Raw genomic sequence first — 14,298 nt, 5'->3', positions numbered from 1 at the left:
AAAAGCAAGAGAGTTTCAGAAAAACATCTATATCTGCTTTGTTGATTATGCCAAAGCCTTTGACTGTGTGGATCACAACAAACTGTGGAAAATTAATTCTGAAAGAGATGGGAATACCAGACCACTTGACCTCCTTCTTGAGAAACCTATATGCAGGTCAGGAAGCAACAGTTAGAACTGGACATGGAACAACAGACTGGTTCCAAATAGGAAAAGGAGTATGTCAAGGCTGTATATTGTCATCCTGCTTATTTAACTTCTATGCAGAGTACATCATGAGAAATGCTGGGCTGGAGGAAGCACAAGCTGGAATCAAGATTGCCGGGAGAAATATCAATAACCTCAGATATGCAGATAACACCACCCTTATGGCAGAAAAGTGAAGAAGAACTAAAAAGCCTCTTGATGAAAGTGAAAGAGGAGAGTGAAAAAGTTGGCTTAAAGCTCAACATTCAGAAAACTAAGGTCATGGCATCTGGTCCCATCACTTCATGGGAAATAGATGGGGAAACAGTGGAAACAGTTGCTGACTTTATTTTTGGGGGCTCCAAAATCACTGCAGATGGTGATTGCAGCCATGAAATTAAAAGATGCTTACTCCTTGGAAGGAAAGTTATGACCAACCTAGACAGCATATTAAAAAGCAGAGACATTACTTTGTCTACAAAGGTCCGTCTAGTCAAGGCTATGGTTTTTCCCATAGTCGTGTATGGATGTGAGAGTTGGACTGTAAAGAAAGCTGAGTGCAGAAGAACTGATGCTTTTGAACTGTGGTGTTGGAGAAGAGTCTTCAGAGTCCCTTGGACTGCAAGGAGATCCAACCAGTCCATCCTAAAGTAAATCAGCCCTGGGTGTTCATTGGGAGGACTGATGTTGAAGCTGAAACTCCAGTCCTTTGGCTACCTGAAACGAAGAGCTGACTCATTTGAAAAGACCCTGATGCTGGGAAAGATTGAAGGCAGGAGGAGAAGGGGACGACAGAGGATGAGATGGTTGGATGGCATCAAAGACTAAATGGGCATGGGTTTGGGTAGACTCTGGCAGTTGGTGATGAACAGGGAGGCCTGACGTGCTGTGGTTCATGGGGTCGCAGAGTCAGACATGACTAACTGAACTGAACTCAACTATGTATCCAGGAACATAAACTCCAGGTAATCATTTGAACAGGTAAGACATGCATCTGGCAAAACATTTACAATTATGCAAAAAGGATATATGGATTCCCTGGTGGCTTAGCTGGTAAAGAATCTGCCTGCAATGTGGGAGACCTGGGTTCAATCTCTGGGTTGGGAAGATCCCCTGGAGAAGGGAATGGCAACTCACTCCAGCACTCTTGCCTGGAGAATTCCATGGACAGGAACCTGGCCACCATGTGGTTGCAAAAAGTCGGACGTGACTAAGCATCTGACACACACACACACACACACACACACACACACACACACACACAGAATGCATAGTGCAAAGGAAGTCCTTGCATAAATCCTTCCAGAGATGGCCTAAGCCAGTGATTCTCAGTGCAGTCCCAACCAGCAGCATCAATCACTTGGGAACTCGCTAGAAATATAAATTCTCAGGCCAACCCCAGGCCTAGTGAGTCAGAAACATGGGGACAGGGCCCAGCCATCTGGGTTATAATAAGCTGCCGGGTAAGTTTGATGAACACCAGTGTTTAAGAACCACTAGTTTATGCAGCAAAGCATCAAATAACTTAAAGCCCTTAAGTGCTCCCACCATCTTGACTGTGTTAGGAATAAACTTTTGTGTATCTTGAAATTACCTTGTAAACACCACGATGATGGTACATTGCATTATGCCTGAGTGAAAACCACAATACAATGATATCTGTTGCCTGGCTTTGGTAAATTTATATCTATCTATCTATCTATCTATCTCATGGGAACTATTCCCAATTGGAAGTATCTATCCCACAGTGCCTTATTTCTTCAAGGCCCTGCAACTTGTCTGCAGAGAAGTCATTTCAAGATGGTTCTATCACAAGTCTTTTTATATGGCAGGGCCCACAATATTTTCTTTTTAAGCTTAAGATTGTTCATCTGTTGATCTCCTGCAACCATCATCTTCATGCAGAGGATGTGTGATCTCAGGAAGTCATGGAAAGATCCTATGCCTTTTTGATTGTCATTGGAACTTCTCTTTTATGGAAATCTGATTATGGCATTATACTAATGAGAATACTAATGGCAATATGAACACAGCAGTTACATCATCTCTAAAGAAAACAAAATATGTTAAATTCTAATTTAGGAAATGACTTTATTTTACCAAATTTATTCCAGGTACAAAACAGCACACTAGAGACTTCTTTTAGCTAGCAACTCTCATGACCTTTAAGTCTGATTCAACTTACAAAAAGTCATTATTCATTCAAGCAGTGTTTTGGGAAGACACCCACATGATAAGGTGATGCTTGCTGGACAACCAGGGCATGAGGACAACGCTGATGTCCTCAGGCTGTGTTAACACAAGCAACACTTCTTACCTTATTATGTTTCACATATTGGAAAAGCAGTAATGAAGATAAAATGTCAGACTTCATTCTTCTTTAGGCATTAGATCAACCAGAGAGAATCCAGGACTCTGGGCATGTGTCAAAATAGAGACGCTGTGTGTGTATATATATGCCTGTTTCTAGGGTGCATTTCCATACATCTAGCTAGTCTATTCACATGTGTTGTATTTTTCATCTACTGCTGTATAACAAATAACTCCCATATTTAGCAGCCTAAATAACAAACATTTATGAATTTGCACAATTTCTGAGAGTCGGGAATATGCAGGGGTTTTCTTTTCCCATCAAAAGTGTTCACTGTTTTATGTTTTAAATCGTTAGTCAGCTAAGTTTGTTGTGCCACTTTCCCAGCCTGGCAACCAACAAGGGGGGAAAAATGAAGCACTGACAGTGACAAAAGTCAGAATATTTATTTAAATTTGGGGTGGGGGACAACCTAAACACTCATAGGGGATTGTTTAACAAGTTATGCCTCATTCCAATGATAGACTACTGGACTATCATTAAAAATGATCAAGGGTAGGAGGGGTGGGAGATGGGAAGGAGGTTCCAGAGGAAGGGGACGCATGTATACTTATGGCTGATTCACACTGTTATGTGGCAGAAACCAGTACAACAATATAAAGCAATTATCTTCCAGTTAAAAATGAATTTTAAAAAATGATCATATTGTCAAAGAATATATGGTGCTATGCAAAGATGTTCATGTGTGTGCGTGCTAGGTTTCTTCAGTCGTGTCCGACTCTTTGCAACCCTATGGACTATAGCCCATCAGGCTCCTCTGTTTATGAGGATTCTCCAGGCAAGAACACTGGAATGGGTTGCCATGCCCTCCTCCAGGGGATCTTCCTGACCCAGGGATCAAACCCACATCTCTTATGTCTCCTGCATTGGCAGGCATGTTCTTTAAGTGCCTTCTGGGAAGCTCACGAAGAAGTTCATAGTATGATCTTAAGTCAAAGACTATGATCCCAATTTATATAAAAATGATGCATATGTATTCATAACAAGTGACATTTCTTGAGCACTTACACATGCCAGGCATTGTGCTATTGCTGTAAATCAACCTTTTTATTTAATCCTCACAACCTCCATATTTGCAGATATATCTATCTTTTAGTGAGGGAATTGAATCACAGCAAGATTAAGAATCTGCTCAAGAATGGGAGAACATATTTGCAAATCACGTATCTGTCGTAGGTCCACTATCCAGACTGTATAAAGAATTCTTACAACTCAATGACTGAAATATTATTCAGTCATAAAAGTGACTGAACATCTAATACATGCTACATTGTAGATGAACCTTGAAAATGTGATGCTAAGTGAAAGAAGCCAGACACAAAAGATCACATATTATATAATTCCATTTATATGAAATATCCAGAATAAGTAAATTCATAGAGATAGGCAGCAGATTAGGGTCATGGGGACTAAAACATGTGTAAGGTGTACAGGGTTCCCTTCTTGGGGTGATGAAATGTTTTTGAACTAGGTAGAGGTGATGGTTGCACAATATTGTGAATATAATAAATGTCATTGAATTGTAGGCTTTAAAATGGCAATTGTATCGTTGCATCTTTTGTCAATTTCACCTCAATTTAACAAGGGAAAGGAAGAAAAGGGAGAGGAGGGGACAGAAAAGAGGGACTTTCCTGGTGGTCCAGTGGCTAAGACTCCACTCTCCCAGTGCAGGGGGCTTGGGTTCAATCCCTCGTCAGAGAACTAAATCCCACATGCCACAACTAAGATTGAGGATCCCGCATGCTGCAACTAAGACCCAGAGCAGCCAAATACATACATAAATAAATATTTTAAGGAAAGGACTTTTCCCAAGGTCACACAGCTGACATATTGCAGGATTCGCACCTGGATGGTCTGGCTTCCTGGCATCTTCCTCAGATCAGGAGGAAATATATCACACAATTAACAGAAGTTTCCTGGATGATGGGACTGAAAATATTTCGTATGTTCTTCTTAAAAATGTTCTGAAATTCCCAGCTTTTCCAGACAATGATAATAAATACATGCAATTTAATGATGAGGATCTGTGAGTATCCCATGTGTCAACATATAAACCAAAGGCTGGCCTCACTTACTAGATGTCACTAAGCTGGGTTATTAACACCTGGGACCCTCCATTTATCTGTTAAATGGGAACAAAAGAAATGAGAAACGAATCTATCTATCTCAGAGGATTTTGTGGGGCTCACAGGACAGAAAGTGTGTGATAGGTTCAGCCCAGCTAATAGGGGATAAAGTAGAGGTCATGGCACTTCCTTGGTGGTCCAGTGGCTAAGGCTCTGAACTCCCAGGACGGGGGCCCAGGTTTGATTCCTGGTCAGGGAACTAGATCCCACATGCTGCAACTAAAGATCATGCATGCCTCAACTAAGACACAGTGCAGCCAAATAAATGAATAAATAAATGAAGAGAAGGTCATGCGCCTGATTAGAAAGAACTTACAATCATTCCCACTGGGATTCAAACCCACTTTGATTTATCGACTATGATTTTTAGCAAGATCCTGTACATCTTTCAGGCTCAATAATACCTACCTTCTGGTTTTTTTTTTTCTTTTTTTAAGAATTAAAGGATAACCCCTGCTAAGTGCCTAGCGCAATGCAAAATACACAACAGGCACTCAACAAAAAATAGCAAGCGTCCCCAAGTGTTTACTCCCTTTTTCCAAGGAGAGGGACAGGTGGTGAGTGGGAGTCACTGAGGATGGGTGCTGCCCTTGACTTTCTAATTCCAAGCTACACATGCTGTGTTCCATTCTCTCCAGCTATAAAGGAAAACAGTCACAACCCCAGATGGCTCCACAGCCATTCTCTTCTGCGCCCTGCTATGCCAAGTGAAAGGGCCGCAAGGAGAGAATGGAGAAAGTTTTTGTTCTAGGTTGGCAACCAGGCACCTGCTAAGTCAGCCAGGCTTTACAATGCTGGAATTTGCGAGTCAGGATAGTTATAGAGAATGACCAGGACACTTAAACTGGGGCTATAAAGGAAGGACTCAGAAAACTTGGTATCAAGATCCACTGTACTCTTAAGATATTCTCCCTGAATAAGATTACACAGTTGCAAAGATATGAAGAATGTGGTTCATCATCCAGCTTTAAATCTAGGTCTTATTTGCAAATTTATATACACACACACACACACACACACACACACGCTAAATCTTGTAGCCATCCTGTGATTCATATAGATTGTGTATTTTTTTTTTAAAAAAGCACAGACTTCTAAAAACAAGATCAAACTTTCAATGCCAACACTTTAAATATAGTTTAACATAGCTTATTTGGTTCTAGCATTTCTTCTAGTTTCAATTATTGCGGGAGCCTGGCAAACTGGGTGTGGCTAGGTCCCTGGAGATGCCCGAGGGACAGCTCCTGGCGTCTTAGGAATGGACCCAGCCCTTTGGGGGACGGACCTCTGGGCGAGCCGAGGGGACAGCGGGCCTCCGCACCTGACGGGGCCCCGACACCCTGGCCAGGGAGAGCCCAACAAAGGCCCCGTGAAATGCAGCGGCAGAAAGAGCTGCAGCCAACCCCCGCCGGATGGGAAACCCTGCTGCCAACCAGCCCCCGGGCCGCGCGCCCTTGTCCCCGGAGTGAACTCTCCCTCTCTGCGCCCAGCTAATGGCGGGGCGCGCGGCCGCGGCCCCTCTTCTCCCTCCCTTTAAAGAGAAGGGCGCGATTGTGTGGATTTCACAGTCTGAGCACAGCTGAAAGGAAGAGAATGAAGTCTCCCTCACGGCTCTTTTCAAGGAGGCCGAGGCTGCGATTCGCCTTCATTCAGAATATATGAAGCTTTTGTGCGTCGGGGCCCGGCAGCCGCGGCGGCCCCGCTCCCCGGCTGACTCTCTTTACAGTGGAAACGTACAGTAATTAACACGGGTTCCGCTCCCGCCAGCGCCCGGAGTTGAAGGGGGCCGCCGCCTCCGCGCGCCTGGGAACCCGGGCCCGCCGCAGAGGCCCGCATTTGTCCACCTGAGAACGCCGCGGCGCATTTGTAAACCTTGGCCCCGCGGCCCGAGAGCCATCCATTTTGGCTCCGAGATGCCGGGCTGTCTGGGCGCGCGGTGGCCCCCGCATGTGTTGCTAATAAAAGTCAAGCGCGTTCCTTTACCCCGCGAGCTCGCGGCAGGGGGCATCACCCGGGCCGGGGGAGGAAGCCCCGGGGCCAGCCCAGGTGACCCTTGGGGGCTTCTCCATCTCTGACAGCGGGAAGTCTTCTGGTTCTGAGGAGGCGGGAGGGCTGTAGACAAAATACTTTAGGCTTCTTCCATGGGAATTGTCACCATGAGATTAAATTTTAATTTAATTTATTTTAAAAATTTATTTATTTATTTTTGGTCTAAAGCAGTTGAAATCTGAAATCTGGCTCGAGTGGCCGAGGCCTGCCAGTATTTTGGCTGTGCATAGTTTTCAAGCTTCTTTTTTGTCACTCTACTCGGATGATTCATGCTGGAAGGCATGTTGTATCATTTATCCAGTAATGCAGCCTAATAACCACCCCCCCCCCAACCCTTCAAATATGTTCCTTAAAGAGCCAGAAGAATTTGTTCCTGTGGACTCAAACCTATGTTCTTAATAAAGCTTGATTGAAGAAATGGAGCTGGGGTTGTGGGTGGTGGAGAAGGGGGCTAAGCTTGTTGATGAAACTCCAACACTGACCTTGTCCCCTTCCTTTCCATTCTGGCCTGGTGGGATTAAAACACGTGGTTTGACACAAAGTTTTGAATGCAAAGTTAATTTTAAAAAACCATCCTTCTCCCAGTGTCAGCACTAGAGGGATGCAATGTTCAGTTTTGAGCTCTGTAAGAAGGAAAGCAGTGTATTAGACCAGTAATCACTGAAGTAAATCGGCTCCTGCCTGTGTTTGAGCGTCACGGTGAGCAAGGTGTCCGGAATGGAGTTCAGAATGCTCCTTGGGAGGTAAGTCACCTGTTTTGATGTACAATGGGCCTCTTAGAGCATTGCCTTTGCTTCCTTTCAGCAAGATGGGTGTAAGTGACAAGGCCTCCAGGCAGAAATGACAGCCCCCTCCCTGCTGAAGGAGACTCATTATTAAGGCAGCAGAGCTTAGTGCTCTTTCTGGGTTCAGATGCTGGTGCTGCCTTAGACCTGGGTAATCCCCTATTGTGTCTCAGTGTCCTCACCTGTAAAATGGGGATTATGATCTACCTACCTTTTTAGGTGTAGTGGCCATCAAATGATAAAATACATGTTACCTACTGGTTCATTATTTTTAATAACTACCATTGATTGAAACTCACTCTCTGTCACTAACCAATATACCATCATTCTATCATCAGTGGAGATTATTATCCCCATTTAATAGACAAGGAAAAATAGAGAGGTGAAGGAATTAGCACCATGTCACACAGTGGTACTAAGGGCCATGATATAATTTCAAGTCATCTTGGGAATAGCGAACAAGGGAGAGATCTGATCAAGAGTGAGACAGGGTATGATCAAGGCTCTGGTTGAGAAATGATTTTTAATACTTTGAAAAGTGGCCTTAAAAACTATATGTGAATACAGTTTGGGTGGTAGGGCAGAGCAAAGTGACTAAGAAGCTTATCTTCAGCATCTCTGTCATCAGAAAGTCCTGAGTTCAAATTTCATTTCCACTAATTACTAACTGGGTCACCTTTAGCAAATTCCTTAATCTCACACTGATCTCCAGACTCTTGGTCTCTTAAGTGAGCATCACAGTAGTCCTTGCTTCAAGCAGTTTTTCTGTAGATTGAATCAGACTACACACATCTGATTAGCTGTTGCTCTTATGAACAATCATCCCAACTTGATTTGGAGGGTGCTAATACTTGTTTCACCTGTAACAAACTCTTTCCTACAGTCTGGGCATTTTGAATTCCAGCAGGAGAGGTCTATTGCCTAGTATGTTACATTTTATGTATCAGTTTCACATGCCTACTAATTTAACCCTCTCTCTGAAGTTCAACCTCTAGTTAGACACTGACAAGGAAGTATTTCTCCCTCCAGTCTCAATCCTCTCCCCTTCCTCTTTCCCCATAAATCCTGGACTAGGACCTGGACTAGGACATGACATGACACCCTGAACTTGCCCTTCGCTTAACATGTGCTCCACTATAGTCTCCCAAGTCTGATTAGGGGGCCATGAAGACAGGCCCCATAGCAATCTTTTCCTATCTGTATAAGCTCAATGCCTAGAAATAAGCATCTCTAATGCTCAGGATGTGGCCTTGAATTTTATTTCCCACTAAAAGGGACCAGTATTCCTTTATAGAAATGTCTAACGAAGGAAATGTACAAGATGAGGCTTGATCATCTTTTTCCAGAAAGCAAGGAGACTTTCAAAGGTGATTGAAGTTGTATTAAGAAGAGATGAGTCAATTTTAACACTCCAGTCAGAATGGATGCCATCAAAAAGCCTACAAACAATAAATGCTGGAGAGGGTGTAAAGAAAAGGGAACACTCTCACACTGTTGATGGGAATGCAAGCTAGTACAACAATTATGGAGAACAGGGTGGAGATTCCTTAAAAAACTGGAAATGGAACTGCCATATGACCCAGAAATCCCACTGCTGAGCATACACACTGAGAAAACCAGAATTGAGACACGTGTACCCCAATGTTTATTGCAGCACTGTTTACAATAGCCAGGACATAGAAGCAACCTAGATGTCCATCGGCAAACAAATGGATAAGGAAGTTGTGGTACACACACAATGGAATATTACTCAGCTATAAAAAAGAACACATTTGAGTCAGTTCTGATGAGATGGATGAAACTGGAGCCTGTTATACAGAGTGACATAAGTCAGAAAGAGAAACACCAATACAGTATATTAACGCATATATCTGGAATTTAGGAAGATGGTAACAATGACCCTATATACAAGGTAGTAAAAGAGACACAGATGTAAAGAACAGACTTTAGGACTCTCTGGGAGAAGGTGAGGGTGGGAAGATTTGAGAGAACAGCACTGAAACACGTATATTACCATATGTGAAACAGATGCCAGTGCATTTTCGATGCATGAAGCAGGGCACCCAAAGCCGGGTGCTCTGGGACCACCCAGAAGGATGGGGTGGGGAGGAAGGTGGGAGTTGGGAAGGGGTTCAGGATGGGGGAGACACGTGTATCTGTGGCTGATTCATGTCGATGTATAGCAAAAACCACCACAATATTGTAAAGTAATTAACCTCTAAATTAAAATAAATAAATTAATTTTTTTTAAAGACACAAGTAGATTTAAAAAAGCTCAGGTTGGCCAAAGAGAGATCATCTGTGCATCCAGAAAATAACTGAAATACATATAATATGTTTAAAAGACATGAGCTGACTGACCTTTGGAGAAGGCTACATGACCAACTCATTCTGAAAATTGGGAGCTAAAGAGAAAGAATGGAACATTCCTGTTGCTTTTATATACTAACTGTTCCTTGGGGCACCCAAATAGTAGATGGAGAGAAATTTCTCTTTATGGAAGTAGTATGGCTAATAAATGAACAGGGAATGATAGAATTAGGATGTCACCATTTCACAACCTCTAGTGAAGTAAAGGATCTAGAAATGGATCATTAACAGCTTTAAATATCACCGAAAGCAAGACAACCAGCCGTTAAGTGCCCTGAGAGGGAGGAATATGTCATCTAGAAAACAGTCTTTCTAAAAATAGAACTTCAATCTGATTGAGCCTCTAGATCTAACTAACCATTTGTAAGAATTCCAGGAGACAGAGGAACCTGTCAAAGCTATCATGGGACTTCAGGAAAACATCTGTGTATGTCTGGGGGAAAATGCAGGAAAAGGCCTGCTTTTTTTTTTTTTTTTTTTAACAAATATAGTAGAAGAAAAAAAGGAAAGAGAAACCTATAAGTTAAAAGAAACTTTCAGAGATATATCAACAGATTGCAATGTATGCACCTTATTTCCATGCTAATTGAATAAAGTGTAATTTTTAAAAATAACAAGACAGGTTTATGCACTTCCTGGATACTTAATGATAGTGAAGAATTATTGTTAATCTTATTTGGGATAATGTCATTGTGCTTACGTTTTTTGAATAATTTCTTTTCTTTTAGAGACATATTTTAATGTTTATAAATTAAATATAAATGTCTGAGATTTGTTTCAAAATAGTCCTGGAAAAGAGAAATATTATGATTATATTAAGGTGTAACAAGTATTAACTTATAACAACATTGAGCATGAGTTAAAAATAGGTAAAGCGAGTGGTAGTAAGTGTAATTCTTTATCCTATTCTCTCTTATATATGTCTGAAATTTTTCAGAATAAAAATGAAAAAAGAAAAAAAAAAAACAAACATTGCAGGAGTGAGCTTCTGCCAGAGTCAGGGGACTCTTAGGAAAAAGAAGGCCCGTATTCTCCATATATCTTTTGGTGGATTTCACATAACAAAAGAACGTGTTCATTCATCTGTTGCTGTTTATTTACTGTCTGTTTTCTCTGCTAGACTAGGAGCCCCACAGGGGTGGGCTCTTTGTTTTGTTCACTGGTTATCTGCGCTGCCATCGAGCTTGGCACAAGTGAGTCATCTGTAATATACTGTTATGTGAGTGTTCTTCACGTAGGAGGCCAGGGTGTGTGTTTCCATTTCACAGATGAGAACACCGAGGCATTCAGAGCTGATGTGCTTGCCCAGGACTACATGGCTGGTTAGTGGTGGGACGAGGACACACACTCTGGCAAGTCCCTTGTAGACAGGGCATCCCAGCCTGGCGCAGTAAGCTGAAAAGGGGTGTAAGTGTTCTGGCATTTGTAAGTACATAGTGGTTATCCTTTCTCCATGAAAAAGATGGGGAATGGGAGAGGTGGGTAGCTCACATTCCTTGGGGCTGGTCACTGTGAGCACTTGATCGACCACAATGAACTCATTTAATGCTTACCACTGGGGAGTTGGGTTCTGCTGTTATCCCCAGGAGACCAAGACTCAGAAGCACATGCATTCTGATCTTGGGGCCCAAAACCTTCATCCTGAAATTAAACCCTCACCTCCTTCATTAAAGGTCACTGAAAAATAAAACTGTATTGTTGAGTTGAAACTGGGGGCTGGTGTTTCTGCTATCTGCTAAAGTCAGCACACGTGTGAGCCTGAAGATCGGACTCTGAGGACAGACAGACGGAACGCTTATCTGACAGTAGCCCCTGGACAGCAGGGGGACAGGTTAGCATCTGATAGCTGGAGAACCACATTGCTCTTGACGGTCTAGTCTTCTTCAGAGTCAGAAATCCCACAGAAAATTGCTAGTCACGGCAGGTCTCCTTCCCTCTCTGGGCCTGTTTCTCCATGTTTCAAACTGAGAGAGTTGGACTAGACAGATATTCCCAAAGGACACTGCACACTCTGACATCCTTTCATTCGCCCTGCAATTCTATGATCCCACCACGGGACCTGTGGTGTGTCTGGGATGTCTCCACATCAAGCAGTCAGAGGCTCATTTTTAACCCCTCATAGATGTCTCTTACAAATTATCCAGGGTCATGGATTAGTTTAAATACAAAAGCTTCATTTCCTCTGCTTGGCTACTGTTATAAGGAATGATCAAAAGGAGTCAAGGAACAAACACAGTTGGCTGGAGAGAGAATGGCCGGGATGAACTGAGGGACGTTCTCGGCCTGGACCCCTCCGGGTTTGGAAGTCTCTGGGGCCTGTAATTCACTGTTGCCTTAGGCAGTGCTGAGATGAATCATAACATTTTGAGCCCTCAAAGAAAGGGAGAAGAAAAAAAGACAGAGGCCGGGGAGGGGGAAGGCTCAGTGTTTTCTCAGTTAAATACATGTTTTCATTGCAGTGTGATGGGTCGAGAGGAATGAATGGCCATGATTTAGTTATCTTTTGGATGGATGATTTTAAATGCACATTGGAAACGCTTTCATGAGGCTGACTTTTAGAGCCGAGACAGAGTGGAAGTCTTTGGGGAAGGAGCTGCTGCTGCTTGTTCAAAGTTGTAAAGGCCCAGGACCTTGAGCTTCCTGAGGCAGGCATTTTGTTTGTTTCTCCCTGGCACCCATTCCCTTCCACTCCAGAATCCTTCAGACTGTCATCAGACACCTTGTCAAGGGGGAAGCTGCTGGATAGCACAGGGAGCTCAGCTCAGTGTCTGTGATGACCGAGGGGTGGGATGGCGGAGGGGGGCCAAGGGGGGCCAAGGGGGGTTCAAGAGGAAGGGGACATTGAATACATCTTCACTTCTTGGACAGCAAAAACAAAAATAACATCCTAAGGCAATTATACTCCAGTTAAAAAAAAAAAAGAGAGAGCAGGGAAAACAGCAAGGTGGATGTTAAAAGGGCAGGGAGGAAGGATGGGGGTGGGGGGAAAGGTGTGACTGTGGGATTCTTGAAATCCCCGCCATGTTTATTTGGGGCTTTGAAGTGCCCTTTACCATGGGTGGGCATTGTGAGGGCGGAGGAGGGACACTGAGGAGTACCAGAGCTAGAGAGATTATTAAAACTTCTACTCTAGGTGTCTGCAAAATGGCTCAGGTTGGCAAGTCTTGCTCAGTCATGGGTACCTGCCTCAACACTGAGAAGTTAGGGTTGTCACCCATATTATCCAAAATGGCACCAGGGCAACCAGCTCAGTCATTCCTTTGTCTGCATCCCACTCCTCCTGCCCTGATGTCCTACCAGGCCCTGTCACGACTGGCTTGAAAACCTCGAGTGGCTACTCAACGCCCAAGATAAGGACCAGAATCCTCACCAAGAGGACTAGGTTTGCCGGCACTTCCGGAAGGGGTTTCTCCAGGTCAGATGTCAAGGGTAGCATGTTATCCTCACAGCATCATCCAAGATCAGTGCTGTTGTCATCCACAGGTGACGTACAAAGAAATCGAGTTCCAGAGAGGTTGCGTGCCTGGCCCCAGGGTCGGTGGAGCGAAGGCTTGGACCCAGCAGCACGGACCTGGAGGCCCTGTCCGTCTGGACCCCCTCGGAAGCCCTTTGGCTCCTTTGGAGTGCTCAGTAACCTGCAGGATTCTGTGCCACGCTTTTCCATTTGTTTCAAGAGTTCTTCCTTCATACTTCCCTCTACCTGGAAAAGGAAAACTAATGATGAATAGTCCTCTTTCCTATCCCATTCTCTTCAATGTGAATATAGGAGAACCGAAAAGAACGTTGTAAAACGGAACAGTTCGCAGCTCCTGGGTGTGGTGGTTTTTTCTTGCTTTATGCCATCTGCTTGCTTTGCCTGGGGAGTTGATGAATCAGTTGGACACCTGTGAAGCCAATCTTTGTGGAAGAGGTGAAATCGTAGTTAGTACTCACCCACCACCATCACCAACACCCCCCACCTGCCAGGATTCACCTCTTAAGGCTGCACAAATATTATCCTCCCCAGACCTCCAATCTGCCAGCTACAGTGACTGACTTAATCCCTAAGTCCTTTAAAAATTAAATTGTGTGTACTTTAACTTGAATTTTCTGTCTGGGGAGGAAGTCTCAACCCTTCTGAGAAGCTCGGGCCCCAACCCCTGTGTATAAGCCTCTCCTTTGCCTTCCACGTAATGCCACCTGACTCGAAGAAAAAGGTTAGGTGACAGAACATTGTAAAGTGGTACCTAAATATTGCTCCTGACTCAGTGGTTGTGGGATGGGCTCCAGGCAAGCTTTGCAGAAACAGTACCCCATGTCTGCCATGCCGTCTGCCATCTATGTAGAGTAGCTGGGGTTACCTGGCCTCTTGAAATCCTCTACAAACTCAAATAAATGAACCAACATAATCGACCTGGGGCTCTCTCCATCA

The sequence above is a fragment of the Bubalus bubalis genome, chromosome 19 (genome assembly GCF_019923935.1).
Source record: "Bubalus bubalis isolate 160015118507 breed Murrah chromosome 19, NDDB_SH_1, whole genome shotgun sequence".
Classification (NCBI taxonomy): domain Eukaryota; kingdom Metazoa; phylum Chordata; class Mammalia; order Artiodactyla; family Bovidae; genus Bubalus; species Bubalus bubalis.
The sequence above is the reverse complement of the archived record's forward strand: the minus strand, read 5'-3'. Positions refer to the sequence as shown.